This window comes from Macadamia integrifolia, unplaced genomic scaffold (assembly GCF_013358625.1).
Source record: "Macadamia integrifolia cultivar HAES 741 unplaced genomic scaffold, SCU_Mint_v3 scaffold1672, whole genome shotgun sequence".
NCBI lineage: Eukaryota > Viridiplantae > Streptophyta > Magnoliopsida > Proteales > Proteaceae > Macadamia > Macadamia integrifolia.
In genome coordinates, this window is record NW_024868299.1 from 128,736 (window position 1) to 135,647 (window position 6,912).

Genomic DNA, 6,912 nt, shown 5'->3' on the forward strand with positions numbered 1-6,912 from the left:
TCTTGCAGGTGGGTTGCAAATTCTCTGACAATCCTTGGAGGGTCTTCTATGATCTCATTGTTTGAGTTTTGTAAAAGCTCAATTTTTCTTTTGCGGACCTGGTGTCGGGAAATAGCATGGTAGAATCGGGTGTTTCTATCCCCGTCAGTGAGATGCATATGTCTGGATTTCTCGAGCCAAAATTTCTCTTCTGCCTCAAAAATCCAATTAATATTTTTGGAAATTTCTGTCATGTGGCTAGAGGTATTGGCATCCCAGTTGTTGGATTCAAGATTCAAGAACTTTGAGAAGTAGCTTGTTTTCAAATGTCCAATATGACCAGAAACAGATTTATTCCAACGGGTTAAGATTCTACTAAAATTAGTCAATTTGGTCATATGACTAATCCCATGGTCAAATTCCCAAGTGTTGTAGCAGTAAGAGTTGAACTCAAGGTGGTGGAACCATGCATCCTGAAAATGGAATAGCTTCTTGTATGATGATCGAGATCCTTTGAGTTGGAAAATTATGGGATTGTGATCATAACCCGTTGAGGTCAATTTCGTGGCGGATGCACTGGGGTAGAGATTAATCCAACAGGGAGATGCAAAACATCTGTCCAAGCATTCTTTAATGAGCTTAGGAGGCTTTTGTTTATTGGACCAAGTGAATTTCAATCCCTTAGGTTTTATCTCAGATAGGTTTGCAGAAAAAATCATATCATTCACTGATTCAGAGGTGTAAGAGTATGAAAATGGGGAGCCTCCCAATATGTCAGATGGGGATAGAACTTTGTTTTAATCTCCAATAATAAGGAATGAGATTGATAAATTTGAGATGAATTTCTATAGGGAAATCCAACATGCGGACCTTAGGTTGGGTTGTGGAGGAGCACATAAACAAACTAAGCACCAATTGCCCCAAACCAGATCATTGAAAAAAACACCCATAAAGTTGGAGTAGTAAACTACATTATTTACAAAAATAGAGTTTGTGGCTAATACCCATAAACCCCCTTTACAACCTGTCTCCCCAACACTGTTAATGGACCATCTATTTGTATAAAAGTCAAAACAAGAAGGCATAGGAAAATTACTATGGTCTTTACATTTTGTTTCACAAAGAAAAACAATATCGGGTTTCAGTCTATTACAATGGTGTGCAATGCATTGTTTTGTGAAGCTACCATGTAGTCTGTGCACATAAAAAATAATAATAAAAAAAAAATTAACATGTTAGCAATGATGACACCAAACAGTTTAAAAATCACCAAACTTGACTAAAGAAATTGAGAAAATAATTGCAATAATCTTAAGCAAATACACATAAATCTAAACAGACACACAAGTGCTAGAGTCTAAGAAAAACACTTCATCAAGAAAGATAATAGATGAATAATTGATCTTATGGATTTCTATTATTGGTAGATCTTAGAATAGCTCTGGAACTAAGCTAAAACCAAGAAAAGACAATACTAAAAATTATTGGAAAATATTAGAAATATGGGGATGATGTGAGGATGTTACCAGGTCCTGCATGTGGGCAGTTGCCCCCGCCCTATTCAAATCCCTCTCCTCCTATCTAGGCATAGCTGATTGCGCACCATTGGAGGCATAAAACTTTGATCCAATAGACAATCCATTAATCCACTCTTTAAATGCTGAGAAGCGTAGCTTTGGATTGGATGAGTTTGAGATTGTGTCCAGTATTGTGTTCTTTAGGGTTGATAGGTCAAGGTCCACAGGCTTTGGGTCATTGTCCCTTTTCCTTTTCAAGCTCATCCTAAATTGTCCCATAGAGTGTTGTGGGGTCGGCTTAATACTAGCAGGGATGGCTGTGGATGTATGGATTTGGGAATTTTGTGGGTGAGAGTAGAAGTGCTAGTGAATGGTGATGGGTGTGGGTCCACTTAGCCTAATGCCAGGTATATCCCCAAAGAGGATACGAAGCTAAAAAATGATTTAGATTGGACATGGTTTGGGACCTATGGAGGTTGTTCAGGCATAGCAATTTGTTGAACAAGTTGGTTCTCTTGATGAACTGGGGTAGGAGTTGGGGTGGGAGGGTGACTGGGATTGGAGGGAATGAGCCAAAAACTAGCCCAGTTCCCAAAACATCCATTTGGTTACCATCATGTATTGCTTTGAAATAATCAAAATTCTCAAGGGGTGAACTTTGATAGTTTAGTGGTTTATCCATGAATTATAATGAGGCAATATTAAGATCCTCACAGTCTTCAAGAAAACTTTTGCTAGAAGGTACAGGAGTTCCAGTGTTGTTAGGAATGGTCATGTGTTGTATCTGAGCCACATTGGTAGCTGAAGTTGGCTCAAAAGAAAACTCAGGTGGTGTAGGGATAGAGGAAAAAAATCGCCTGCAATTCCGATCTCGTACAATTCCGTGAAATACCACCTTCAGGGGGTGACACGTGTATTGATACCAATGTAATGGTTCAAATCTGATTTAAATGTCTCTTCACTGATTTAATATTTTATTAGTTGTACCAGATCTGGATCATTGTATTGGTATCAATACACGTATCACCGCCTGAAGGTGGTATTGCACGGAATTGTACGACATCGGAATTGCAGACGATTTCAACCCAGGGATAGAAGGTTGGAACGTGGTCCCCTTGGTGACACTGGTAACTTTCTTTCAGACTTCTGAGCTAGTTTTTGCTTTATCCAATAGGGATTTTGGTGGGATCCAGTGATTGACCAGAATTGGTGGAGTAATTGCTTTTGCAAAGTATCCTTTGGGAGGGAGTTTAACACAACATGAGTCCTTAATGTATGGGATGAAATTAGTGATGTGATAGATTCTTCCACATATGAAACAAAGGGAATGTAGTTCATACTTCAGGGCCACTGAGCTGGCATCACCAATTTTTTTTTTTTTTCACTTTTGAAAAGAGGCTTATTAGTGTGGTCATTCAAAACCATTATGATTCTGGAAATTAATGGGGGTAGTCCAATCACAACTAGGTTCATTATAATGTCTGAGAAGTTGCCCACATTAGCAATGGCATTTTCAATAGATTCTTAAGTGAATCTTCAGGAATACTTGATACCTGAATCCAAATGGGTATGAATTTCTGGTCATCTTCACAAAGATTTTCATCTTTTTCAATAGTTGAGAGTGTTGTAACCCGGTAGTCACTGAGAGGGGGAGTGAATCAGTGAGTTTAATTTCGATCCTCAAAAACCTGTCCGATATCTGGCAAAGAAAAACCTGATATACCTGTCCCTATTTATACACAGTCGTATATACACTCAGCCTCTCATAGGCACTTCCAAGTGTGCACACCCATTCTACATTCCATACACTTCAATATAAAATACAAACCACAAGCACCCACAATATAAGGTTTTTACGAGGTTCGGTAATTTACCTACATCTCCGGAGTAGTGCCTGTAAAGGTTTCGTACCTACTCAATACACTACTTTTGACTGCACCCACAGTCGGGAGCACCCACACCCAATTTTCTCAAGCCGAAGCTGAGATGGCACTCGTAGTGCCTATACAATGTGTAGCACCTACTACATGGGAGCACCCACTCCCAATGCTTAGCACCCACTAAGCATTCAATAAAGAATACAATTAAATTGGGCATATATCAATGCCCTACAGTCAAGCTCTGCCTAGCATATACATCCACAACTAGCTAGCATGCTTACAGTTCATCCACAACTAACTTAGCATGTATACATTCATCCACAACTAACCCTAACATACATACATGCATATAATGTAAATCAAAGGTTAGAGAATCTCACAACCGATTGTCTGGGATGACTGGAAACTTATATTGACAAGTTTGGTGCTTACACCTTCTCTCTCCTTGGGTTCTTGCTCTTCAAAGTAAACACATCCTAGTTTTCTTCTCTTCCTCCTTGGCATTGAGTTAATGTATCATTAACACACCTCAACCACCTCTTTTACCTCTTTTAATGGCCTAAGAACATTTATCATCAAGTATTCATGTTCATTCAATGACCAACAAAGAGGGGGAAGTTTCTCCTGCCAAAATCGTAGGTTTTTTTCACTCAAAACTCATTTTTCTTGCTTCTATGGTGTAGGGCTTGAAAAAACGAAGAAGCTCCAACTTGATTCACCCAAATCAGAGTTAAAATGAGGGAGATATGACCATATGAAGTTGGAGGAATGAGATAGCCTAAAATGGAATCTTCGTAGGAGTGGCGTAGGCTACACCAGCGGCAAGCGCAATAGGGGCGCAAATCTGGCCGTAGATCTCATCAAGGAAAATCTCTTAATCTAGACCGTCCGATTAAAATAATGAATAGTAAATCTCAACCACAAGATTTGAATAAGAGAGTCAACTAATGACGTCATGATGATGTCAGTGGTCAACATGCACTTTTTGTTGTCGATCTTTGATTGGTTGCTTTTCCAGATTTTAAGGGAGCTTGTCTTCCACTCACAAATGTAAAAGGTTTATCGACCGTTGGATCTGAATCCTCCATGATGGCTTTAATCAGATCTCGTAAGATCCTTAAGATCGGAATCTTTTTTTTATACCTTCTATGCACGCGCGAAACACCACAACATACCTTGATAAGGTGTAGCGCCAGTGCATCAAGGATTATGCACCTAACCAATCAAATCCTACGCACAAGCATCTATCTCGTCCATGTCAGGGCAAAATCTCAGCAAGCTTTGGATGGGCATCAAGCCTACGTGGTCGAATCTGGACCATCCATTTCACTTCCCCTTACTCCTCTTTATTACAATCAAGCCCCTGCCTCCATATATTTCAGTGCTTAAAGACCCCCTGCAACTTAGACCTTCAGAATCTTGAAATTACACAAAAGCCCTTCAAATTTCAAAAATACATTCCGAAAAATCCACCCAACACCAAGAGCAACTGATGGATTTTCGGTTTGGATTTTCGAACCGACTTTACGGAAATACTTATAACTTTTTCATACGATATCTGATCGAGATGAAACAAAGTGCGTTGAAACCGTAACTGGACGCTCTACGACTTTCCAGAAGACTCAATCATCTGAGTCATCCATGTAAAAAGACCAAAATGCCCCTAGACCTTTCTAATGACGTATCTTTCTCATACGGAATCAGAACGTGATGAAATCAGAACCATTAGAAAGATTGGATTTTTGTCGTATTATTATATGAAGAACACTTCCTTTAAAAAATTCATCTTCAATGCCGAAACTTCTCTCAACTATCACAAATGCCGTAACTTCTGCATACGGTATCGGAATACGACAAAATTAGATGCACTAGACTAGATAAATTACAATCTATATTTTTTATAAAGAAATGATCTTCCAAACATGTCATTTTCACTGCCAAAAATATCCCCGATCGGTAAATAGGTCAATTTTGTCAGTTTTGACCCAGAAACCCGCACCACATACTAAGGATGTATCAAACCATTCCATGCATACCAAGTAGTTCTGTTATCTCATTGGTGACACTAGACACTATCATGTCATCATTTTCATCCACGTCACCCAAACTGGCCACATCATCATCGCCACGTGGCGAAGTTACCAACAAGGACAACCATAAAACAACAGAGATGAGTATCATAGAGTTTTCAAACCACCAAGGGGAGTGTTGAAGTACACAATCATGTATGGCATTAGACTGGAACTCCACAAAGAACAGGCCTTGTCCATACAAGAGATGAACATAGCTCCTTTTGTATCCCAGATTTCAATAAGAGCGTCACGAAGAATGTCACGGTTCGATTTTGGGAAGCCCATGATATGACCAAAGAGGGAGAAAGGTGAAGCACTGTAGGCTCTGATTGAAATTTCCTCAGTGAACTGGTTGTTACCTTTTCTGGCTCCAGTTTATGTGGAACGAAAGTTTCGGAATGAGGGTGTTAGCTTGTTCTTCTGCCAGTTGGAGATACTGGCACGTGGCTCAGTTACCCGTGGTTGGATGGGTTGAGGGTATCGTATGGATTGCGGTGTTGGATGGAGCGTGGCAGTTGCAGATTTTGGGATTGACCCCAGTAGGCCTTCTTCAAGAGATGGCGGCTTCATCGATAGTTCTAATGAAGCGGTTGCTATTGCTGAAACGAGGAACTCCTGGTAGTCAACAGTCTGTGTGAAGGGCGGAGGGAGAGAGAAGAAGAATGTTGCACTACATTAGGCGGAGATGGCCGGCTAGTTCACTTTGGGATGAGCTTTCAGAGTGAAAAGAGAGAGCATGTTCAATTTAGATTATGTTGTAGAACGATGGGAGGGAAGTATTGTATGGTGTAGTAAGTGTGGTAGGGGTGTGGTAGGCATGGTTTAATGTTTGGAAAGGTGGCATAATGGGACGAGATGTGTTGGAGGTCTCTGATGTAGTACATCCAACCTTACCTAGCATGAGCTATTCATGTAATAGGGTTAGTCGGTGATGCTAGTTTAGTGGTAAAGTAGGGGTAGGCATTGGAAATCTACACAAACTCAGCCCTCAAACCCATCGTCAGTCATGATTTGTCTACTGGAAATTGGAGATGGGATTAATGGGGAGGGGATGCCTTAGCAAGGACCAGGAAAGGGAGATATGGGGAAGTATAGAGGTGGAAGAAGCAAGGAATGAAGGTTCAAAAGAGACTAGGGAGCGGTTAGATGGTTTTGCAGTCCCTTGTTGGTTTAGGGAACATTCTCAAAGGGAACGACGATGTTCATCGTTCTAAAACGTAGATCTTATTCAACCATTTAAATTGTATACTTCTTTTTTTTTCCTTTTGATAAGTGAAATAAAAATAAATAAAAAAAAAATTTACAAGATCTGAAGTACTAGAGTTATTCCTAAATAAAACATTGGCTGTTGAACAATGCTTTAGACCCTGAGGATGATTTAAATTGTGGCATGGTAAGAAACTTACCTTGAAGGTAGCTCTTATTCTACCTTGAAGTGTGTCCTAATCCTTTAAACACTAATAT